At 42.7% G+C, this 26,726-nt stretch overlaps 1 protein-coding gene and 1 long non-coding RNA gene across 3 annotated transcripts in view; one reads left to right on the top strand and one right to left on the bottom strand.

Annotated features, from left to right (window-relative positions):
* Positions 1-26,726, top strand: part of LOC309473958 (uncharacterized protein) — a 128,173-nt gene that overhangs the window by 96,880 nt on the left and 4,567 nt on the right. The window lies entirely within an intron of this gene.
* On the bottom strand, positions 10,645-11,931 carry LOC309474001. Its single transcript, XR_014197165.1, has 2 exons — positions 11,248-11,931; positions 10,645-11,191 (listed from the first exon to the last, which is right to left on the bottom strand). It is a non-coding gene; the product is annotated as an uncharacterized lncRNA (long non-coding RNA).

The following is a 26,726-nucleotide window of genomic DNA, read 5'->3' on the forward strand; positions in this document are numbered from 1 at the left end:
TGAATGTATCATATTTTGGAGCGCGCTGTGGGTTTTAATGTATCATATTTTGGAGCGCGATTGCGTTTGAAAGGAAAAATGCACCAAACATTAGGCTTTATGTTTTTACTATTATCTCATTTCATATCATCATAACGAATGGAAACATTTGAAGTAACATATGATAATCAATATATTTTTCTCTAGCGTAGTTGTTCTTGAAATCTTTTGGAAGATTTAATTTATTGTTATTATTATTTTATGCAGCACTGCGTAGCTTATGCCTACAAGGCACAACAAACCTGGAGTTCATTATATATTGTTGGAAACGTGTGTGTGTGTGTGTATTCTGTGAATTTTAAAAAGAAATTTTAACCAGAAAAATCTAAAATCTATTCCCAAAATCGTGCAGCCCTATAGTTTCTCTTGATATCAGTATGTTCACAGTTTTTTCTTTTTTTTTTTCTTTCAGGGACCAGATGCAACTGAGTCCTGCTGACTTCAACATTCACATGAGTCTCTGTACATGAACATGGTAAAGTGAAAATCAAACACCTTGGAAATGAAAGGTATGTACAATGTTGACTTCAGAGATATTTGATGCCAGAAATATTAGACTTTATTTACAAACAAAGCCGAGTGCCCCTCTGCACCTGCAGAAAGACCCTGCAGAGAGACCCCGCTGTAAGATTGTCCAGCAAACGTATATACCTACATCCTTCTCCCAAATATGGTAATACATTCTATAGGTATTTTGAGAAATAGTTTGTACCATGTGACATTACTGAAATAGAATTCTCTGCTGTAACCACACAGCTCTCAGATTCCAAAGTCACCCAAAGACATACACAGACAGAAAGGAAATAATAGTGTACAATGTGTAGCCAAATCACTTATTTTCTAAACAACAAAATCTTCAACATTCCCTCCTCTGGGGCTTATTTAAGCCCCACATTCGCTATCGTTTTCCAGAGTGTTGTTTCAAAATCCAGTCCCCTCCATTATACTACCTTAGTGACTAAATTAAATCACTCATTCTTATTTTCAATGACTGAAATTATACCACCACACTCCTGGAGGAGCAATCGAGCCAAACATCTTTCTCCATACATTTTTCTTTCTTTCAGTTGTTTTTTCTTTCAATGGAGAAAGTAAAAGACTCGAATCCTCCCTAATCAAACATCAAACATTGTTACAAGTGTGTTGATGAAATTGGTTTAGCATTGTCTTATTGTCACAGTTATGTATAATATGTCAAACATAAAAATCCCTTATGCAATAAAGTTCTTGCAATGTAGATATCCTCTTCGACACATACACCCAGGACCTGGCTTATTCATTTTCTTCTTCATTCTCAATCGAGGTACTTCAATCACCGTCCAATGATTGAAATCTCAATTTGGTTTATAAACCCAATCTTAATAATAAATGATTTAGTTGCCCTCTCCATTATCTTCTTAATATGGAAAGTACACAACAGAATAATAACCCCCTTTCAATATTACAACTCCAAAAAACATTCCTTAATCTTTAAATCAAGTTTTCCTTAACTTTTTGACTCAATCGTATTTGCTATTTTTTCTCCAAACACAAGTCATTCTACATTTTTCATGTAATTGTTTTCATTATAATAATAAATCTCTGCTGATTATAGTAGAATCATTGGTTTAGTTTGCTTTTTAATTTTGCATAATCCATATGAATTTTGATTTAAAATAGGGCTGGGGAAAAATTACTTCCTCTCATTTTTATTCGCTTCTTATTTTTATGAAAGAATATCAATTCTTAAATTTGAAGAATCAATCTTTTGGTCAGTCATTTTTAGTTGATTAAACAAACATAACATTGTAGTGCACCTTCTATCCATTAAATCGCAATATGCTTCGTTATAACGTTTTACATTTCAAATTCTGTCTACTTTATTACCAAATTTAAACGATAAATAAAATGTTTAATCTCACGTGTTGCAGCTTCTTCTCATTATAGCTCCTCAGTTCAAACATACCTTAACTGAATACCTTTTCTTCCTTTCTACTAATTTCTAAATGAACTATCATGAATAAACTTAATTATGTCACATGTAATCACTCAAACTAAGAAAGCTTTAAGAGCAATGTTACATTTACTTCATACAAGTCATTCAATAAACTCATTAGACAATTAGAAAAAATAACTCTCAAAAATAACTTTTTATACTATCTTACATATTCATTGTACGTACATTTCTTTTTCTGTATATCTAATTTTAATCTTAATCATTTCAAACATAAAGCATTATAACTTAAAACTTCCTTTCTATAATTTAAGTTTCTGCACACAAATAATTTAATCTTCAATTTCTCTGGAATGACTGCTGTCCCATTATCTAAACTTATTTCTGATAGAATTTAAAATCTAAGGAATACTTCTCTGGGAATATTTAATTACTTCTCCTGACCCTCCTCTGCTGATTTCATTGCCTTTACCTTTCTCTATCTTGCTCATATAATCCATTAGGTGTTTTATTAGTCCTTCTGGTACTGATATATGGCCTATTTGTGTCACTGTTCCTTTTTTACCTTTATTTTTGGTACAAATTTCATATGTGTACAGTCAGAAATTGCCAGAAATGCCTTTTATTTAATTTTCCTTTAATTCTTAATTTAGCCTTTTAATTCTTTCCTTATTCTTAATCCCTCCTTACTCCCCCCTTGCGCACTTGGTGAAAACCATGCGCATCTGGATTGAGAATATTCAAAAGTATGTTTTTGTGCAATAACCTGTCATTCTTACCCCTCCTCTGGTACCATATAAATTGTTCATAATGCCTGTTTGTTATTGAATTTGAACAATTTACAACTGAGGTGGTCGTTCTATTAGCACAATTTAAAATACATTAAATTAGTCAATAGCATATTGAATCAAATCATAATCTTATAACTTAAATTGAAATCAAATGTTTGTTAATAGCCAGTGTTAATATTTTCTTTAATTTTCAACTGTAGCCTTAAATTAATTACTTATACTCCTGTATTGACAAATTACATTCGAGTAGGCCTACCATTTTTTTAAATGTCATTTAGTTCTAGTTGTAATTTCCTTCATGACTTGTCTTAATTCTCACTATGCTGTGACAATTACTTGAATTAGTCGCTTATTCATTATTTTGTTTCTTTTTAAATCATTTATAATTTCTTTTCTACGTTGTTTTTGATATATTCTTTAATTCAATATTTTTCCTTCTGGTGGGGTTATTATTAAGTTGCTACTAGTATATTCAAGGGCTTTAACATTACCTTTAAATAAAGTTTGGTTGATGTTGACTTTGAACTTGTACTCATCTCTGTTGATACTCTCTTCTTTGCACAACTTTTTGTGAGCTTTCCACATTCTGCAAATTTTCATTTAAAGTTCTTCTTGTCGTTTGTCTTCTTTTTGCATTCATGTTGATCATTCAGTTTCACCAGGGTGACTCTTTACGAGCCGTTGCAATGGGCTTTCCTTCGACGGCGAGGGAGGCTGTTACTAGCACAAGCCCTTGAACCCTCACTTCCTGTTGTGCAGGGTTGAGGCTTGTTGGTGTATTTTAAGTTGAGAGGTATGGACTCAAATGTCAGTTTGCTGATCAATGCACAAGCCTCTTCTGAGATGACAAAGCAGTCACTGGTTCTTTTTGTTTGAATCGCCTTAGTAACCTTCCTGGAACTGAACTGTTCTCATCTGTGAATGAAACGTCTCGGTTACGTATGGTAACCCTCGTTCCCTGAGTCCAGGGAACGGAGACGCCTCGTCGGGGGAGTTCCCCTGACGAATTGGGATCAGGCTAGGGAGCCAATTGCCTTCGAGAGAGTTAACAACGAGCCAATGAAAGAGAAACTGAATTGGCATGCAATATTTGCATTCCGCGGCCCGCCTACCAGCGCGGGTATAAAAGGCGGAAGTAAACATTGCGCAATGCTTTTCGCTGAGGAGCCGAACAGTGTCCAGTCCTCCGCGAAGGTACAGCAACATGGCGATGGGACGAGGCGTCTCCGTTCCCTGGACTCAGGGAACGAGGGTTACCATACGTAACCGAGACGTTCCCTTTCGTCAGCAGGGAACTCCGACGCCTCGTCGGGGGAGTTCCCCTGACGAATTGGGATCCCTACCAAAACGCCATGGTGCTGGCCCCTTCCAGCGCCCAGCTAAGCTACCCTGCAGCAGTTTCCAGAATTTTTGCGGGAGCTAGCTAGGGAATCACACTGCTGTTCCGCAAGACCCAATCAGTGGATATTGGATAACACTGGGAAAGCGTGCCCGTCCCCAAGGAAAATAATAATTGGGGGGGAACGCTGCGGAAGCTGAGGCAGCCTAGAGGAAGGCCCTCAAATACACACATGTACTAACCACGCAGGGTAGTGAAACATATGGCAGTCCTTGAAGGTAGTCCCAGTCCGGAGGAGTGAGGAGCGTACTCAACAGGGACGACAGAATGAGTCTGTCAAGGGGAAGACACGGCTGAACTGCACGTGGCAATCATGGGTCGCCGCAGGGACCACTAGAGAAAGGCACCCAGTCTACTAGCAACTCCTTACTGAAGGTAGCAGACCTGGTGCCGGCGGTCCGCAACGCCTGACACCGGAGGGGGTGGAGGAGGATCTCCCGAGGTTAGCCGTTTGTTGGGTAACCAACGGAGCAAAAAGACGCACGTATCCGCTCATGGAATGGCGTCGCAAGCCGACACACCTATTCCCTCTAATTACTGGCCGTAGCAAGTACTCGGGAGGAAACAGGTTCCACACGTAGGCTATAAAACCTAGCGAACGTGTTCGGTGTCGCCCAGCCCGCAGCTCTACAAATGTCTGTTAGCGAGGCGCCTTGTGCCAGAGCCCAGGAAGCGGCAACACTCCTAGTGGAGTGAGCCCGCAACCTGGGTGGGCAGGGCTCACCCTGGGACTCATAAGCCCTGGTGATAGCATCCACTAGCCAGTGGGCTAACCTCTGCTTGGAGACAGCCTTCCCCTTCTGCTGGCCTCCATAACAAACAAAGAGCTGATCTGAGGTCCTGAAGCTTTGCGTTCTGTCTATATAAACCCGGAGGGCCCGGACGGGACAGAGAAAAGCTAGGGCTGGGTCTGCCTCCTCCTGGGGCAGCGCTTGCAGGTTCACCACCTGGTCCGCGAAGGGAGTGGTAGGAACCTTGGGCACATATCCGAGCCTGGGTCTCAATATGACCTGAGAAAGGCCAGGCCCGAACTCTAGGCACGATTCGTCGACCGAAAAAGCCTGCAGATCCCCTACCCTCTTGAAGGAAGCCAATGCTAACAGGAGCGCTGTCTTAATGGACAGAATATTAAGCTCGACTGACAGCAAAGGCTCAAAAGGAGGACTTTGAAGTGCTCTAAGCACTAAAGTTAAGTCCCAAGAGGGTACAGGGTGCAAGTTGCGAGGTGGATTTAGCCTCCTAGCACCCTTGAGGAATCTGATGACCAGGTCGTGCTTCCCCACGGACTTACCTTCAACTACATCGTGATGTGCGGCTATTGCGGCCACATACACTTTAAGGGTGGAGGGAGACAGCCTTCGCTCCAACCCTTGTTGTAGGAAGGAGAGCACGACTCTGATCGGGCAAGTTCGTGGGTTCTCCCCGTGGGAAGAACACCAGCCGACGAACAGGTTCCACTTCAGCGCATAGAGGCGCCTCGTAGAGGGGGCTCTAGCTGAAGAGATGGTATCTACCACTGCCTGTGGCAGGCCATCTAGAACCTCCGCGTCCCGTCCAGGGACCAGACATGGAGTTTCCAGAGGTCTGGACGCGGGTGCCATAGAGTGCCCGTCTCTGAGAGAGAAGGTCTTTCCTCAGAGGAACCGGCCAGGGAGGGGCTGTCGCAAGGAGCATGAGTTCTGGGAACCAAGTCCGGGTTGGCCAATACGGGGCCACCAAAAGGACCTGCTCCTCGTCCTCCCTGACCTTGCACAGTGTCTGTGCAAGAAGGCTCACTGGGGGAAACGCATATTTGCGTAGATCCCGGGGCCAGCTGTGTGCCAGGGCATCCGTGCCGAGAGTTCCCTCGGTCAGGGAGTAATACCACTGGCAATGGGTCGTGTCCGGAGAGGCAAACAGGTCTACCTGTGCGGCTCCGAAGATTCGCCAAATCAGCTGGACCACCTGGGGATGGAGTCGCCATTCTCCCGGAAGGGGGGACCGACGTGAAAGCTCGTCGGCCACACGATTGAGCTCCCCGGGGACATGAACGGCACGAAGCGACCTCAGATGCTTCTGACTCCACAGGAGGAGGTGGGAGGCGAGTCGCGACATACGACGGGAGCGTAGACCACCTTGTCGGTTGATGTACGCAACGGTCGCAGTGCTGTCCGTACGGACCAGTACATGCTTGTGTTTGAGAAGGCCCTTGAGGCGACACAAGGCCAAGCGTACTGCTTGCAACTCTAGGCAGTTGATGTGCCAATGCAGCTGGGGCCCCGTCCACAGACCCGAGACTGCATGCCCTTTGTACGTGGCCCCCCAGCCCTTGGCAGAAGCATCTGTGAAAACCACAGCATGCCTGGAAACCTGGACTAGGGGCACTCCGGCCCGTAGAAACCCAGGATCCGACCAAGGGGTGAAGGTTTGGCGACAGTGCGGGGTGACTTTGACCCGGAACGTGCCGCTCTGCCACGCCCACCTCGGGACTCGATCGCGAAGCCAGTGCTGGAGCGGTCTCATATGCAACAGACCGAGCGGCGTTACTGCGGCTGCGGCTGCCATATGCCCCAGGAGCCTCTGAAACTGTTTCAGTGGGACCGCTGACTTGCCTTGAAAAAACTTGAGGCAGTTGAGCACTGACTGGACGCGTTCCTCCGTGAGGCGCGCAGTCTGGGCGACCGAGTCCAGTTCCATACCGAGATAAGAGATCCTCTGCACAGGGGAGAGTTTGCTCTTGTCCCAGTTGACCCGAAGCCCCAACTGACTGAGGTGCCGGAGCACCATGTCCCTGTGATCGCACAACACATCCCGCGAGTGCGCCAGAATGAGCCAGTCGTCGAGATAGTTGAGAATGCGAACGCCTTGCTCTCTCATGGGAACAATGGCCGCCTCCGCGACTTTCGTGAAGACACGGGGCGACAGGGCCAGCCCGAAGGGTAGGACCTTGTACTGATATGCTCGACCCTCGAAAGCAAACCGAAGAAATGGTCTGTGTCGGGGAAGAATCGAGACATGAAAGTACGCGTCCTTCAGGTCGATCGCTGCAAACCAATCCTGGGGACGGATGCATTCGAAAATGCGTTTCTGCGTGAGCATCTTGAAGGGGAGCTTGTGCAGGGCCCGATTCAATACACGCAGGTCCAGGATTGGCCGTAACCCACCGCCTTTCTTGGGTACAATGAAGTAAGGGCTGTAAAACCCTGACCTCATATCGGCTGGAGGGACCGGCTCGATCGCGTCCTTCGCCAGCAGGGCGTCGATCTCTTTCCGCAAGACAGGAGCATCCACTGGACGCACACGGGTGAAGTGGATGCCCCTGAACTTGGGAGGCCGGCGTGCAAACTGAATTGCATAGCCGAGCCGGATGGTGCGAATGAGCCAGTGCGACGGCCTCGGGAGCGCTAGCCAGGCTCCGAGAAACTGCCGCAACGAGCCCACCCGCACCGCCGGCGTACCCGCGGAGGGGCAGCGAGGCGGAAGGCAGGGACACGGCTCCGGTGGCATTGTAGCGGCCGAGAGCGGGGTCTGGGTGTGTACTTGGACAACACCTACCTGCTTCCGCCGGGGGACAGACGGCAGAGAAGACCCGAGAGTGTTCTGCTGCGGGCTGTCGCCTGGCGAGGGAAGGGGGGGAGACAAGGAGCAAGGCCCGAGGGCGGCTGCTGGTCTCGCCACCTTCCCGCCCAGCGGCAGACAGGAGTGGCGTGACCGAGGTGGCGCCACTGCTATCTGAGAGCTGGGGAGAGGGGACTGAGAGTGGCGAGACCCAAGGGTGGCGCACACTGCCGTCCCACTCTCTAACGGGAGAGACTGCTTGTTCAGCAGTCCCAACCGTGAATGACCCAGAGGAGGAAGAAATTGCTCTTTTATTGAAGTTTTGGGTACCACCGACCGGCTGGTCGGCGGCGGAACAGAAAAAACCAACATAGGATTCTCCACCCGGCCCTCCTCCGGGGGAAGGAGGGGAGCAGAGGCCCCCTCCTGTAGAGCAGCTCTTCGGTCCTCTGGGTCGCCCGTCTCAGGAACGCCTCTTCCCTTTGGTCTTCTTCTTGGGGGTCGGAGGCGGCTGAGCGGGCGGGGGAGCCCTCTTGCGACCTGAACCCCGCCTCCTGGGGTTGGACTGCTGCCCAGGAGGAGGAGCGGAAGTGGCCGCAGGAGGGCGCCCTCGGCGACGAGCAGACTGAGGTTCTTCGGCCGCAGAAGACGGACCAGCAGCATTCCGTCTCCTGGGCAGGACATGCCGAAGCGCCTCAGACTGCTTCTGGGCGGCGGAGAACTCTTGGGCGAAGTCCCCCACCGCGTCGCCGAAAAGGCCCCCTCGGGATATGGGGGCATTCAGAAATCTAGCTTTCTCTGAATCCCGCATATCCGCGAGGGTAAGCCAAAGGTGGCGCTCCTGGACCACCAAAGTGGACATCGCCCGTCCCAGAGAACGTGCGGTGACTTTCGTCGCCCGGAGGGCGAAGTCCGTCGCCACACGCAGCTCCTGCAGCACCCCTGGGTCGGGACCACCCTGCTGCATGTCATGAAGCGCTTTGGCCTGGTGAACCTGAAGCAGCGCCATGGCATGCAGGGCGGAAGCGGCTTCTCCACACGCCGTGTAGGCCTTCTCGGTCAGACCGGAGGAGAACCTACAGGCGCGGGAGGGGAGTGAAGGGGCACCCCGCCAAGTGGAAGCGGTCTTCGGACACAATTGCATCGCAACCGACCGCTCCACTGGGGGGATTCCCTCGTATCCCTTCACCGCCCCACCATCCAGAGTGGTGAGGGAGGAGGAGTGAGTCGGTCTGTGTCTGGCAGTCAGGGGTGCCGTCCACGACTTCGTCAACTCCTCATGCACCTCCGGGAAGAATGGGACCGGAGCGGGACGCTGAGAACCAGCGCGGCCCGCCCCGATACACCAATCATCGAGCCGCGAAGGCTCGGGACACGGTGGAGGGTTCCACACGAGCCCGACCTTCGCGGCCGCCCGGGCAAGCATAGCGGCCATCTCAGGATCCGGCTCGGGCGCGGCCACCACACCCGAAGGGGGTAGACCCGCCGATTCGTCACCAGAGGATGACCGCTCTCCCTCCGATGCAGCGATAGACATCGCATCTTCAGGTGGCGCTCCGAAGGAGACTACCGGAACCGCACGGGGCGGCTCCAGCGGCTCCAACGGGGGCACCGATGGCAGCGGCGCTACTGAGGAGTGGGAACCTCGTGAGGATCTTTCACCTGGCGAGATATTCCGCACTGTAACCCTCATACGCTCACCAACAGCCACAGCCGAAGTAGTCGCCTGCTGGACTGAACCAGCAGACGAACTAGATCGGGTGTAGACTGAAGGGACACCTTCAGCAACTTTCCGCTGAAGGATACTTAGTCTTGAGCGGAGCGCCGCCAGAGTCATGTTCCCACAATGAGAACATGACTCGTTCACAAATGCTGCCTCTGCGTGCGCTAAGCCCAAGCACGAGACACAGTATCTGTGACCATCACCCTGAGACAGAAGTCTACCGCATCCAGAAACACACGGGCGAGATGACATCTTTGTCACGTAGACAAAGGCGCAGGTCGCCCGCAAAAGCTCTTTCAGGAAAGAGAGAGAACCTCTCTTTCAAGTGCCGAAGCACACAGGGACCCACCGCGGCCACACACGGGGAAACTGCAAGCCCGTGTGGGCACTCAATACCAGCCGTGAAAACGGCTTTTTTTTTATTTATTTTTTTATAAGCACAGCTGGTAGAAAGCGGCGATCGCTGAAGAGGCTGTAACACCGGCACCAAAGAGGACTCTTCCTGAAGAGAGACTCGTTGAAAAAACTCAAAGAAAACTTCTCAGGCGGAAACAGCAGCAGACAATGCAATCCTGTTCGGCTCCGAGGCGATAAGCATTGCGCAATGTTTACTTCCGCCTTTTATACCCGCGCTGGTAGGCGGGCCGCGGAATGCAAATATTGCATGCCAATTCAGTTTCTCTTTCATTGGCTCGTTGTTAACTCTCTCGAAGGCAATTGGCTCCCTAGCGTGATCCCAATTCGTCAGGGGAACTCCCCCGACGAGGCGTCGGAGTTCCCTGCTGACGAAAGGGAACCTTCATTATTTCTGTTAGTTCAGTTAGTGACAACAACATATTAAATCATCTGCTCATCTGGCCCATTGTCCTTCTTGCTGTCACCTGTAAAATGATCATGTGGGCTGAGTGGTGTTCTGTCCCCTTTTGGGGGTCTTAACCCCTATATTACTTTTTACAATTAGTCAATTCAGCTCAGTTATCTCATTGTTTTGAGTCCCACTGTTAGCACACTATTTATCAGGCATCTTAGACAACACTCAACCCACTTTACTAAAAGACAATATTTCATACTTTTGACAAAACGTCAGCTCCTTCATGATAAGCTGAAAAGAAAATCAGATGTGTTATGCTCCTTCATATTCTGAAAGGAAAGTCAGATGTGTTAGGCGCTGCGCAAAATGCAGTACTGTTTTATTTTTTTTTACACTTTTTTTTTTCCCCCATTTTCTTTTTCTATTGCCACTACAGTTTCGACCAGGAAATTAACCAAATCCATCCATGGTCATTATTTTATTGGGCAGAATATGCCCTGTGGGCCCACATATCAAATTTAGATACAGCTGTAGGCAAAATAATTGATTTGCCTTGGTGTACACCATCTCTCACTCATTCATACTCAGTCACTCATTGGCCATCACACATTCTTCTTCCGCAGGTTGTGCTCTATATGCGGATCTTGTAAATTTAGCTGTGGAATTCCAAAGGTCTGACGGACAACGTCACACACAGCTACGCATACACTATTCAGAAGTGTCAGTGATCTTAATGTTTAGTTTAAAACCGTTGTTATAAACCCTTTTTTCTTTTTCTTTTTTCAAACTCTAATAGATTAAATATTTCAGAATAATAGGCCTTAGTATGGTGCAGTTGAGAGTAAGACAGCCAATTGTAATTTCTCAAATGCATTTTGTCATTTGTTTGGTCTACTTTTTCATATTCTTTTTGTTTTTGCTCATGAGCTGCTTTAAGAAGAAAATTGGAGATCTCTACCTAATCTTGGAAAATTGGAGATCTCTACCTAATCTTGGAAAATTGGAGATCTCTACCTAATCTTGGAAAATTGGAGATCTCTACCTAATCTTGGAAAATTGGAGATCTCTACCTAATCTTGGATCCATGGCCAACAACATTTCCATCTCATTATCCCAGTTTCGACAGCATTTTTGATTTCATAATTTTTTCTTCTCCAATCTATCTCTAGAAAATTATTAAAACAAGATGGAGTGACCAGTATCTTTGTTTTGCAAACAAAAATAATAATTCTTTGACATTTTGTGTCTATCTTTTTCTTTGCCCTATATGTCTAATATAATAGCCCTCACTATACCAAATCCAGCCTCAATTTTAACTATTTGGTGAGTTGAGCACCCACTTCTCTGTATTTTCTTTTCTTATAGAGCTGGACTTGTACCTACTGAAAAAGCAGAGAGGGTTAGTTTAGCAGAGAATATAAAGAATTGCTATGAGACCAGTGAATAATCAGAATGAATAATGTTAATATAATAATTAACCAAATTTGAAGTAGTCTCTAGAGTGTTCATAAGGTTTGTCACACCTGTGGTGCCCCGTAAGGGTCTGTTCTTCTGTTTTTAGCTTGGCTGTCGCTCTGCATGTTTTGCCAGCCGTCACTCAAAGGCTATTGCAGAGTGGAGAATAGGCTCTGTTGTTTCTCTGCCTCTTCTTAGTTTGGGCTTCTTAATCGATCCTGCCAGTTTTGCATCTCAGTATTTCTCTTTGTCCTCAGGAAAAGTCTCTGCATCTTTGCATTAATTCAGTCTACTTCAGGAGGGGAGCTGAGAACCCCTCACCCACTCTCTCTTCTTCTCTCTGCATTTGCGTCTTTGCCCTTTGCCCTCTTGTTGCTTCCACAGGACACTGAAGCCATCTGCAATTTGAACACTCAGAGATCTGCATGAATCAAATTGAACTTTCACATATAAGCTATTAGTTCTTTATCTACATTCCACTTTTTAACCTGCATCTTTTCACTATTTCTTTTTATATAAAAAATCTCACTGGTTGACAATAGCAGTTCCCCCATTCTATTAGTAAAGCGGTTCTTCATTGCAGGAAAAAGCAAGCTAGTTCTGTTTTTCTATATCAACAATAATCTAACTCTGATGATCTGAAAATAATACAATTAAATAATTTCCCCATAAATACTTCAATCTTTCTTCTATATTTGCATGCAGTGTTCACAATAATCTAGTATGTTTCTCAACAAACATCAAGGAATTCCTCTTATTATTTACTCTCATCAACTTCTGAAGTATTCATGACTTTTGAAACTTGGTCACTCAATCTTGCTAACCTTTAGAACTGCACCAGTTATTTTTCTCTTAACACAAACGTATTAATCTGCAATGGAATATTTTTTCCACTCTGTCTTCAGGGATAATGAGATACAAATTTTAGACGTCTTCAGATATAATATATAATATATTAAGCACGTGCAATCTTATTTATATTCATCTATTAATATATCATTACATTTATTGATTAAACATATATCTTATTATTTTAACTTATTTTATACTACAACATTCTATATAGTTAATATCTTGAAACAATTGTTTTCCCTTACTTTTCTTTCTTAATACACACCATTTAATATCCCTTCATTCACACATTCTCTGTCCCTTCAAGCAACCAGGGTCAGAGGTCACTTATTTTCAACCACAGGCACACCAACATGATTTCACACACTCTTTTTTCTATATTCTGTCAGATCTGAACAATACATTACAAATGTCTGCAGATCAACCATCTATATAAGCTAAACTACACCTGTATCAATCAATGCCCACTTACAGGTATAAAACATCAATAACTGATATCCTTATATCAGTACGCTTGTCATCCATCAAGGCCCACTTGACAAGTACAAATAGCTAAACTTATTCCATAAACCTCTGTGATTCACTTCCTCAACACAACAGAGTGAAATAAGACCTAACTTCTTCTGTGTTCATGCTATTCTTGTATCCATCAAGGCCCACTTACAAGAAAACACAGTCCAATAATTGATATCCTTATCAATAAATTCAAACCCTCTGTGTGCATGCTTTTTGCTCATCATCCTTCAAGGCCCTCTTGATGAACAAACACAGAACTTTACGTACGTACGTTAAAACGTCTTAGCGCTAAATCAGCATCCCCAGTAGTTATAGAATCCACTCAGGATTAAACAAGTACTAGCAAACACTATCGGGAGCTCCCCCACGCTATTACCAACTACTTGACATTTACAAAGACAATGCATGCAATTATTTCTGGTATCAAACATCTCAGTTTTTAAGTTCTTTAAATTTGGAGAAGCTTTTTCTTACCACATCCGGGCCACTGGTGACTAACACATACCTTATTCAAAAGCAAAACTGCTCACCTCAAAGTACAGCGGCCACTGTTGTCTGTGTAAGTCACCAGTGATCCCTTCGTGGCTTCTTCAGCTCCTAAGCCACGTCCTGCCGGGGTCGCCATTTGTTGTGGTTTAATTATTTCTTTTCAGGGGAATGACTTCAGAGATATTTGATGCCAGAAATATTAGACTTTATTAACAAACAAAGCAGAGTGCCCCTCTGCACCTGCAGAAAGACCCTGCAGAGAGACCCCGCTGTAAGATTGTCCAGCAAACGTATATACCTACATCCTTCTCCCAAATATGGTAATACATTCTATAGGTATTTTGAGAAATAGTTTGTACCATGTGACATTACTGAAATAGAATTCTCTGCTGTAACCACACAGCTCTCAGGTTCCAAAGTCACCCAAAGACATACACAGACAGAAAGGAAATAATAGTGTACAATGTGTAGCCAAATCACTTAGTTTCTAAACAACAAAATCTTCAACACACAAAGGTCTCTGTCTTTGGATCATTGTTTTCAATGTGCTCTTTTGTCATTTGTATTTTTGGATTGTGTTGTGTTGTAAATAAATCCAAACAATCTAAAAGCCATTCTTTTTTAAATCTCCTCATTCTTTGTGCACGGTTGCTCTGAATGACAGGGCCTGATCGTTCCTAATAGGGCAGTTAGGGGAGTGTCTTTGTCTTTCTCAGGTGTTAAAGCCTTACATATTCATGAGATGATCACGCCTCTTCGCATATGGCTTTGTCACACAAAACACGTCTTAGAAATTTTAAATCAATATATTGTCTTATCTGAATGAGCAGTCAGGGTGATTTTCACATAGTTTTGGAGCAAATATTCTAGGCTATGTCATACAATTTTCAAAAGTCTTGTGAAGAAATAATCAGTATGGGTTTCATTGCCTTATTTCAGTGAGAATTTTTTTTTGTATTTTCACAAACCACACATAAATGTCATTATCTCAAAACTACAAACTTTTACATACATGCTGCTGATATATTATTGTAGCAGAGTTTGTGCTGAATACAGTGTAATTAGACTTTAGCCATGAAAATGTCACTAGTAACAGAAAAAAACACAAATGTCAGAGCATGTCAGAACACCTCCAGGGCCCAGAAAACAGCTCAGACCTCAGAGGGTTAAATTACTCCGTCATTTATGGTCATACAGAAAAAAGAAATATAAAAAAATAATCTGTGATATTTCTCCTTTTGTATGTGTCCACTTACAATCAAATCAAAACATTGTGCTTTTGTAAAATAAAGAAAATATACAGGGTGTGCGTTCTGCCTCTCCGTCGCGGTGAACTTTTTTTTCTTGAGCACGTCTATAAACTGAAACAAAACTCAGCGAATACTTCTCACACATTTATGAGCCATATACCTTTATACACATTTAAGTGTGTACTTTTAAATGATCGGATTCAAAACAAAAACAAATATTCTCTGTTTAAGTAATTTGTATAAAACCAACAAGATGTCCAGCTTCTCAAACGCTTGCTCATTACAGTTAATTTGGCCACGCCCACTCGCGCAAAAGATATTCACATGCAAATCTCCACATGGAACGCGAACTCGCTCATTACCTCAACAACAAAACACTTCACTTCACTTTTCGTCGAGTTTGAAAGACGTGCCTGAGCTTACATTGGATTTAGGCTACCTCAGAAGAAGAAGAACGCGATTTGAAGACAAGAAAGATGTAAGGTAAGAAATTCTTACATATTAGTTTGTTATTGTTGCATAAATGTCACGTTGCAGTTGAACTGTTGCTAGATATATGGGGAATATTATAATATTTAGACCCGTGTTTACTGTTACTGTGTTTGTGGATATCTGCTCAAACGCATAATGTTTTATATTTGAGCGCGATCGCGTTTGAATGTATCATATTTTGGATTGCGATCGCGTTTGAATGTATCATATTTTGCAGCGCGATCGCGTTTGAATGTAGGCTATCATATTTTGGATCGCGTTTGAAAGTATCATATTTTGCAGCGCGATCGCGTTTGAATGTATCATATTTTGGATGAAAGCAAAACGCACCAAACGGCTTCATGTTTTTATTATTATCTCATTTCATATCATCATAACGGATGGAAACATTTGAAGTAACATGATAATCAATATCTTTTTCTCTAGCTTAGTTGTTACTGAAATCTTTTGGAAGATTTATACTGCTATAGGTTATTTATTGTTATTATTATTTTATCCGGCACTGCGCATACACCTTATGCCTACAAGGCACAACAAACCTGGTGTTCATTATATTATTGTTGGAAACATTTATGTGTGTGTGTGTATTCTGTGAATTTTAAAAAGCAATTTTAACCAGAAAAATCTAATATTTATTTCCAAAATCGTGCAGGCCTTTCTCTTGATATCAGTATGTTCACTTTTTTTTTTCAGGGCCCAGATGCAACTGAGGACTTCAACATTCACATGAGTCTCTGTACGTGAACATGGTAAAGTGAAAATCTTGGAAATGAAAGGTATGTACAATGTTTTTAGGAATGGCACAAAGGTCTCTGTCTTTGAAGTGCTTTTTTGGCATGTGTTGTTGTGTATCTTTGGATTATGTTGTGTTGTAAATAAATCCAAACAATTTAAAAGCCATTCTTTTTTAAATCTCCTCATTTACAGTATTGTGCAAGGTTGCTCAGAATGACAGGGCCTGATAGCTCCTAATAGGGCAGTTAGGGGAGGTTCTTTGTCTTTCTCAGGTGTGAAAAGCTTACATATTAATGAGCTCCCGCATAAAGCTTTTTCACACAAAACACGTCGTACATTTTTTAAATCAATATATTGTCTTATCTGAATGAGCAGTCAGGATGATTTTCACATAGTTTTGCAGCAAATATTCTAGGCTACGTGATACAATTTTCAAAAGTCTTGTGAAGAAATAATCAGTATGGGTTTCATGGCCTTATTTCAGTGAGAATTTTTTTTTGTATTTTCACAAACCATGCATAAATGTCATTATCTCAAAACTACAAACTTTTACATACATGCTGCTGATATATTATTGTAGCAAAGTTTGTGCTGAATACAGTGTAATTAGACTTTAGCCATGAAAATGTCACAAGTAACAGAAATAACCAGAAATGTCAGAGCATGTCAGAACACCTCCAGGGCCCAGAAAACAGCTCAGACCTCAGAGGGTTAAGAGAGCAGCCAGAAAAATGGAGCGCAACTGGAAGAAAACAAAACTAGAGGTATTTCGCATTTCATGGAAAGAGAGCTCGATTGCATATAGAGAGGCTTTAAAAGCTGCTAGATCTGCTTATTTTTCAAACCTATTAGAAGAAAATAAACAAAACCCTAGGTATTTATTTGAAATAGTGGCTAAACTAACAAAAAAAAAATCCTCAACCCCAGACGTTTCTAAACAACACAGCAGTAATGACTTTATGAACTTCTTGACTAACAAGATTGATAATATCAGGGAGAAAATTATAACTATGCAACCGTCTACTACAGTATCAAATCAGGCAGTGCATTGTAGTCTCCTTGAAGAAAAATTTGATTCATTCGTTGCTATAGGAGAGGAAGAATTTACTAAACTCGTTAAATCATCTAAATCGACAACATGTATGTACTGAAAGAGATGCTTCCAGAGGTCACAGATCCTCTTCTTAATATCATTAATTCATCTTTGTCAATAGGATATGTACCGAAAACTTTTAAGCTGGCTATGATTAAACCGCTTGTTAAAAAAACGCAACTTGAGCCTACAGAATCAGTCAATTATAGGCCGATCTCGAATCTGCCTTTTCTGTCAAAGATACTAGAAAAGGCAGTATCCTCACAACTATGCTCCTTTATAGAAAGAAATGATATCTGTGAGGATTTCCAGTCAGGATTTAGACCGTACCATAGTACTGAGACAGCTCTCATTAGAGTTACAAATGATTTGCTCTTATCATCCGATCGTGGTTGTATCTCACTATTAGTTTTACTCGATCTAAGTGCTGCATTTGACACTATCGACCATAACATTCTTTTAAATAGACTCGAAAATTATGTTGGCATTAGTGGAATTGCACTAGCATGGTTTAAATCATACTTATCTGACCGTTATAGGGGTGGTAGTGGCGCAATGGATAAGACACATGCCTTTGGTGTGAGAGACCCGGGTTCGAATCCACTGTGAGACACCAATGTGTCCCTGAGCAAGACACTTAACCCCTAGTTGCTCCAGAGGCGTGCAACCTCTGACATATATAGCAATTGTAAGTCGCTTTGGATAAAAGCGTCAGCTAAATGAATAAATGTAAATGTTATCAGTTTGTAGCAGTAAATGAAGAGATGTCTTATCGTTCACAAGTTCAGTATGGAGTACCAGAAGGCTCAGTACTAGGACCGTTGCTGTTCACTAGGATATCTCACACGAGATATCATTAGGAAGCATGGCAATTAGTTTTCACTGTTATGCTGATGATACTCAGCTCTATATTTCTTCACGCCCAGATGAAACTTATCAAGTCACAAAATTAACGGAATGCATAGCTGATATAAAAAATTGGATGACTAGTAATTTCCTACTACTTAATTCTGAAAAAACTGAGATTCTAATTATTGGACAAAAAACGTCCTCACGTAATAATCTAGAATACTCTCTAACACTTGATGGCTGCTCTGTTAAGTCCTCATCGTCGGTTAGGAGCCTGGGTGTGCTCTTTGATACCAATCTTTCATTTGAAAGTCACGTGTCTAGTGTCTGTAAAACCGCATTTTTCCATCTTAAAAATATATCTAAATTACGTCATATGCTCTCATTGACAAATGCGGAACAGTTAGTTCATGCGTTCATGACCTCAAGGCTAGATTACTGTAATGCTCTACTGGGTGGTTGCCCTGCACGCTTAATAAATACACTACAGCTGGTCCAAAACGCAGCAGCTCGAGTTCTTACCAGAACCAGGAAGTATGACCATATTAGCCCAGTTTTGTCAACACTGCACTGGCTCCCTATTAAACATCGTATACATTTTAAAATATTGCTGATTACTTACAAAGCACTAAATGGTTTAGCTCCGCAGTACTTGAGCGAGCTCTTAACGCATTATAGTCCTTAACGTCTATTGCGATCTCAAAATTCCGGCCAGTTAATAATACCTAGAATATCAAAATCGACTGCTGGCGGTAGATCCTTTTCCTATTTAGCACCAAAACTTTGGAACAATCTTCCTAACATTGTCCGGGAAGCAGACACACTCTGTCAGTTCAAAGCTAGACTAAAAACACATCTTTTTGACCTAGCATACACATAACACATTATAGACTTCTATAATTCCATATTAGGCTGCATAGATTAGGCCAGCCGGAACCGGGAACACTTCCCATAAATCCTGATGTACTCTTTACATCATAAGAAGAATGGCGTCTACGCTAATATTAGTCTCTCTGTTTATACAGAGGTTTACTGCAGTCCGTCGGATCCAGGCCGTATCCAGATCTGAAGAAGGACCAGCGCCTGGACGCGACGACAATGCAGTCCTGAAGTGTCAACAAGACTCTCCGTTTCCTGAAGTGTGGTGGACCTCGGCCGTATCCAGATCAGATGGTGGATCTGCACCTGGACCTAACCATGACGCATCCTGAAGTGCCAGCCTCATCAGCCCTGTGAAGGCCTCATCGACATGACCAATCTGACTTCTGACCTGTAACGCTGCCTGGATCATAATCATACACTGTTCGCTCGTTGGCCAGAGGAGAACTGGCCCCCGACTGAGCCTGGGTTCTCCCAAGGTTTTTTTCTCCATTCTGTCACCTGATGGAGTTTTGGTTCCTTGCCACTGTTGCCTTGGCTTTTGGCTTGCTTAGTTGGAGACATTTAATATTCAGCAATATTATTGATCTGCCTTATTATGGGTGGACGATGATGCAATTTTCTTCTAGAAACAAACTTTGTTGTATTATTTTCATGTTATCACTAGCCCCGTTTACATGCACACTTTTTTGCTATTCTGATTAAGATCGTTCTGATTGACGGATTCCGGTTGACTGTTTACATGGGATGTTATCTAAACCGATCTGGTGTTTACATGTGCTGACGCTTTCAATCGAAATCATTTTGTGACATGCGCACACTTGTCTGCCGGATCTGGAAGCTCATTATTTCCCACGTTTTCAATCCTGTCAAGATGGTGCATCACTTAATCGTTGCGTTAGTTGTAGGAATTAGCCGCGTTTCCACTGTCGGGCCAGTGCGAGCCAGGGCTTTAAACGGGCCGTGCCAGGCTAATAGCATCGGGCCAGTAGCACCGTGCCCAAAATCTGCTGCGTTTCCACTGTCGGGCCAGAAGCTCCACAGCGCTTCACTTAAAACACGCCCGAAACACGCCTCTCTGGAACAACGTCACACAAACCCATCAGTAGTTTTTTTATTCGCTTTGGTACTATTTTCACAAGTTAGGTGTACATTTTCCAAACTCTTAGTGCTAATATCACAACAGATCATCAAAAGTGCACTTTTTTCAAACATTTCATTGTTTTCAATTGTGTTAGTACAATACACCAAATCACAAAGTATCCTTTTCACAACACAAAATAAGTGTTTCGTCTTCATAAATGTTTCATTCACAGTCACTGCCTTTCATAAAGCTCTTACTATCAAACCTTTGATTTGCATCTCTTCTTGTTAAGTTTAATACATTTGTCTATGATTTAATCCAAATGATCTTAATGGTCAATCAATGAATCATTTGGTACACCTATAGATTTCTATAGATATTGATTCTATACAGTTTCTATAGAACTTGTTTGCAATTTCTGATATGGATAACCAAATGTAATGAATTCTTTTTACATAAGTGAGTTATAGATAATAACCACCATGATGTTAAAAGGACACGCGTGTGTGTGTGTGTGTGTGTGTGTGTGTGTGTGTGTGTGTGTGTGTGTGTGTGTGTGTGTGTGTGTGTGTGTGTGTGTGTGTGTGTGTGAGAGAGAGAGAGAGAGAGAGAGAGAGATACAGATAAATTTGCCATTTGTGCAAATACTGTTAAGCAGAATAGAGTATAAGGGAGAGGAAACTGTAAAACATCAGATTGATCAGAGATGCATCAGTAGAAGGGAGACAGACGGCATCAAATACAGCATTTTACATTACAGTATGTATGCAATACTGTAAACAGATTACCATGGTAGAGACTGCCGAATTACTGTAACTCAACCTTCATCTGTAAAGGTCCACTACAGTATAGATTCAGTCAAATGGTAGAGTGAAATCATTTACTGTATTCATCGCCAGCAAACTCTGTTCTAGCACAGAACCTCATGGCTGTGCTTCATCACACCTTTTGATAACACACTGGATAGATACTATTACAAACATTATGGATTCAATTACATAAGTTAGGTTATGCACATGTATTTTCTAATGTGGCATAGCCTGTATTACTGTAATTAATTCAGCAACAACGGTGATTTGAAACATGTATCTTGCATTGTTTTCTGTTGGATGAACTGATTGTTAAAAGTACTAAATTGAAAGAAGATCATACTGTTGTGTTTCTGTGATTACAGTTTTTTTCTGATTGCTTAAGCACATTTTTTGTAACTATTGGCTATTTTTGCAAAACTCTACACACAAATAAGAAAACCTTTCACCCAATTATCAAAACATTGTAGTTCTCTTGCAAAAGCGAACACAGCTAGATTAACTCTTCACACCTTCGGAAAAATTGTGTTTTCGTATCAAACAGTAAACACAAGCCATCATCTACTAAGCACACAATGTGCCAACTACACACTGATGGTATGAATACAAAACACATCTGGCTTTTGCTTTCTCTGTGTACAGATGTCAATTTGAGGTCATACTTTTGTCATAGTGTCATGTAAACATACAAGGATCCAAACTTCAAGTATTGGTGTTTATTCACACTCATCAAAACCAAGACAAAGTCAGAACACAAAATAGTAATTTCACAAAAAAAAAAGAACAAAAAAAGACAATCAGCCTACATCATGTCGTCTTTCTGGGTCCGGCCACAAAATTTCGTCCACGTCGCATGCGATATCCTCCAGTCCAAGGCACCGGGGAAAATATCTCCTTGAATGCCGTATCCAGGCCTGACATGATGCCTGGTCAATATCTCCACATGCCTCCTCCATTGCCTGTAAAAGGGCTACCTGTTGATGAGGATGACGGTCGTACACTTTCCAGCGCCAGGCAGAGAAGAACTCCTCGATGGGATTTAAGAATGGAGAGTATGGAGGGAGGTTGAGTGCCATGAAGGATGGGTGGTCTGTAAACCAGTTGCGGACCAAAGCAGCCCTATGGAAACTAACATTGTCCCATATGATGACAAATCGGGTATGCTCTGGTCTCTGAACAGTGAGCATGTCATGTAAGGTGTCCAGGAATGCAATAATGTGTGCAGTGTTGTATGGGCCTATGGTTGCATGATGGTGAACAACACCATTTTGGCTTATAGCTGCACACATGGCTATGTTACCACGTTGTCCTGGGACATTGATGATGGCACGGTGTCCAATAATGTTCCTGCCACGTCTCCTGGTTTTACTGAGGTTAAAACCGGCCTCATCTACAAAAAGTAGCTCATGTCCCATGGCATCTGCTTCTAGTTCCATCACTCTCTGGACAAGACAAAACAAATGCAACACATCAGGCCCATGCATAGCACTACAGTATGCACTTCCAAATTCAGAACCAATGACACTATAGCTTACCTGCACATAATCATATCGCAGTTGCTTTACACGTTCTGTGTTTCTCTCGAAAGGAACTCTGTAAATTTGCTTCATTCTTATTCTGTGGTGCGCAAGTACACGACTTAGTGCAGAAATGCTTACACTGTGTATATTTTGAAAGATGGTGTCATTATCAATTATGCGCTGCTGTATTTCACGCAGTCTTATTGCATTATTGGCAATCACCATGTTCACTATATGGGTCTCTTGCTCTGGAGTGAACATTCTTCCTCTGCCCCCAACATCTGGACGTCTAGCAATTCTGTAAAGTAACAATTTCAGTATTTTTGCATGTATGGTACTGTTGTGTTTCTCATTAGAGTATGGCAGTGCTACAAAGTACTTACCGATTCTCATTTCGAAATGTCCTAATGATGCTTGCCACAGTGTAGCGGCTTAAATTAGGCTGAACCCGTTGGTCAGCTTCCCTCAGGGTCATGCCATGGTTGATGACATGGTCCACTATTGTAGCTCTGATGTCATCAGTTATTCTATTTCTTATTCTTCTTACCCTTCCTCTTTCCCCTCCTCATCCTCTTCTTGCTCCTCCTTGTCCTCTTCCTCTAACTTCCTCTAACCCTCTCGCTTCTTCACCTCCTCGTCCTCTTCTTGCTCCTCCTTGTCCTCTTCCTCTAACTTCCTCTAACCCTCTCGCTTCTTCAACTCCACGTCCTCTTCCTCCAACTTCTTCACCTCCACGTCCTCTTCCTCCAACTTCTTCACCTCCACGTCCTCTTCCTCCAACTTCTTCACCTCCACGTCCTCTCCCTCGGCCTCCTCGGCCTCCTCTGATTCTCACTCTTCTCACTCTTACTGCTCCTTCCATTGTACTCCACACAGACAGCTTACCTGTGGCTTATTTATAGTGCTTAGGCTGATTGCAAAGTTAACTAATTATCTAAAACAGTTTTCACATGTGAAAGTGTGCCAGACAGTTGGCAAAATAGTGTTAATGATAGCCATACATGTGTATAATTTTGCTAGGAGTGTGTTGGAAATTTGGTAATTGAGTGTAAGCAGTGAGTTGTGTTTAAAGTTCTGCAAAAAGAGTGTTGTGCAGTGAATTGTGCCTACAGTTTTGCAAAGTGTGTGTTACAAAATTGCAAACTGAGTGCAAAGCAGTGTTTGTGCTTTTAGTTTTGCAAACTCAGTGAGTGGTTTTGCTATACGTATTAATAGTTTTAGAAATTGTGCTACAAGAATCACGATTAGCGCTTAAGCATTCAGAAAAAACTGTAAACCAAATGTTCTCATTACATATTACAATAATCTTGTGTTTGAAACTATGATTATGTGGACTGAAATGTGTATAACTGTAATGAAAGCATAAGATCAGGTTTTGAAAGAATGACCAGCTGTGTTACAAGTGTGATCAGTGTGGATTTTTGTACTAAGAGTTTTAAAAATGTACACCTTACTTGTGAAAATAGTACCAAAGCGAATAAAAAAAAAACTGTAACTACAGTAATACAGGCTAACCCACATTAGAAAATACACGTGCATAACCTAACTTATGTAATTAAATCCATAATGTTTGTAATAGTATCTATCCAGTGTGTTATCAAAAGGTGTGATGAAGCACAGCCATGAGGTTCTGTGCTAGAACAGAGTTTGCTGGCAGTGAATACAGTAAATGATTTTGACTATTTGACTGAATATACTGTAGTGGACCTTTACAGATGAAGGCTGAGGTACAGTAATGTAACAACCATGTCTCTACCATGTTTACAGTATCACATGGCATACATACTGTAATGTAAAATACTGTATTTGATGCCGTCTGTCTCCCTTCTACTGATGCATCTCTGATCAATCTGATGTTTTACAGTCATTGACTGTTTCCTTTCCCTTATACTCTATTCTGCTTTACAGTATTTGCACAAATGGCAAATTTATCTGTATCTCTCTCTCTCTCTCTCTCTCTCTCTCTCTCTCTCACACACACACACACACACACACACATGCGTGTGCACACACTTTGAACATAGCGGTGGTTATTATCTATAAATCACTTGTGTAAAAATAATTAATTTGGTTATCCATATCAGAAATTGCAAACAAGTTCTATAGAAACTGTATATAGAATCAATATCTATAGAAATCTATAGGTGTACCAAATGATTAATTGATTAACCACTAAGATCAGTTGGATTAAATAATAGACAAATGTATTAAACTGAACAAGAAGAGATGCAAATCAAAAGTTTGATAGTAAGATCTTTATGAAAGGCAGTGACTGTGAATGAAACATTTATGAAGACGAAACACTTATTTTGTGTTGTGAAAAGGATACTGTGTGATTTTGAGTATTGTACTAACACAATTGAAAACATGATGAAATGTTTGAAAAAAGTGCACTTTTGATGATCTGTTGTGCTATTAGAACTAAGAGTTTGGAAAATGTACACCTAACTTGTGAAAATAGTACCAAAGCGAATAAAAAAAACTTTATGACATCAGATATTATGTTTATTGGTGTGTTTTCCTCGTAGGGAGGGATTCAGTTTTACCATCATAGTGGGAACGTTCGGCACGACCCGACACAAACACACACACAATCCTCGGCTGCAACGCTTGAGTGACCAACAAACTCAAATCTCACTGCAATAAATCATCCCAGCTTTCATCCACTAATATTAATGAATGGGCATTTATCATCTAATCAACACAAAATGATGACCTGAGAAAGAGATCTCAGTCTCAGTCTGTCTCTCTGTCCGGCATGATGGATTATATCCTTAAACTGTTATTACACCTTTAATGCTCTCAATGACACTCTGATCACTTTCCTCTCTCTCTCTCTCTCTCTCTCTGTCTCTCTCTCTCTGTCTCTCTCTCTCTCTCTCTCCCCCCCTCTCTCTCTCTCTCTCTCTCTCTCTCTCTCTCTCTCTCTCTCTCTCTCTCTCTCTCTCTCTCTCTCTCTCTCTCTCCCTCTGTGTGTGTTGCATGCTGGGAGCGAGTGAACGGAGTTTGGCGTGGGTGAGAGGTGTTGTTGAGCTGGAGTTTATTTTTTCATTTTCCTTTTTCTCCTTTTCTTGATTCTAGTTTTATTAAGTGGTAGGATTATTTGGGCTGACTTCGGTCAGCGAGTGGGGAAATGGGGACGAATGCGGGCGATTTCTCGCAACTGACTATCAGACACGGTTGCAAATGTATGCCTGATGCGTCCGTGTCAGTAGAGGATTGCCTGGTGGCCGTGAGTGCTGCAGTCGGCGGCGTAAACATAAGATCAGCCTCTCGCATGAACAAGGCGATAGTCTTTTTTTTTTGTCAAAGCCAAATGGTTAATGATTTAATTGAGAGCGGGTTAACAATAAATGAAATGTTTGTGCCCGTTTTGCCTCTGTCGAGCCCATCAAAGAAGATTGTTTTGTCAAACATACCTCCATTTGTTAAAAATGAGAAGCTAGAGGAAATACTATTGCGATATGGCAAATTAGTGAGTCCCATTAAGATGATCACGCTTGGATGCAAAAATCCCCAACTTAAACATGTAATGTCTTTTCGGCGCCAGGTTTTTATGATTTTGAATTCTCAGAGCGATCCTTTGAACTTGTCGGCGAAATTAACCATCAAAGGGAAGGATTATACTATTTTCATTAGTTCTGAGTCCATGAAGTGCTTCATTTGTGGCGATTTCGGACACGTTCGACAGACTTGCCCGAATCGTAATAGAAATAACGGCGTTAATGAGGTTTTGGCTGGTAATATTGTTGATGGTAGGGCGCGAGGCTCTGACGTTGCGGACGCTGCGCCGTTACTACATCCACAAGCCGACGTGGAGTCAGCGCCGAGTGGCTCGCTCGAGGAGCATGGGGAAAGATCCCTGTCGGCTAACTCCAGCAATAGTGCCGTGGAGATAACTGAGGTTGCCCAGGTAGCTGATGTTATGCCCGTAGTCAAACAGTCGGAGTTGAGTTCGGATCAGATAAATGCAAAAGACGCGCATGAGGCCGATTCACTCGAGGATGAACAACAACAACAACAAATACAACCTGAAGTAAGTGTGATTAAAATAAGCAATGATGAGTCAATCGATCAGAGTCAAGAAGATAATGTTTCACAAGAAGTGGATTTTGATAAGGACGATGAGGAACTATATGGGAGTGACGTAATGGACTTGGAGAATACTTCTGAAGGTAGGACTAAACTTTACTCATTACAACAGATAAACACCTTCCTTGACAATACAAAGGGGCTTCGCAAACCCAGTATTGAGTCGTACTTTCCGGATTTAAAACTTTTCCTGGTATCTTGTACTTGTCACGTTAATTACAGAAAACAAAGGGAGAACTCAAATGCAAAGGGAAAAAGATATTTATTACAAAAGAAACACTAAACACAAAACAAAACCCACGAGGGGGAAAACATAACTAAATACAAAACAACAACTTCAAAAACAAACATACCAAAAGGGGTCACGGGAGAACAGGA

Source organism: Leuciscus leuciscus (genome assembly GCF_965113295.1).
Source record: "Leuciscus leuciscus genome assembly, chromosome: 14".
NCBI lineage: Eukaryota > Metazoa > Chordata > Actinopteri > Cypriniformes > Leuciscidae > Leuciscus > Leuciscus leuciscus.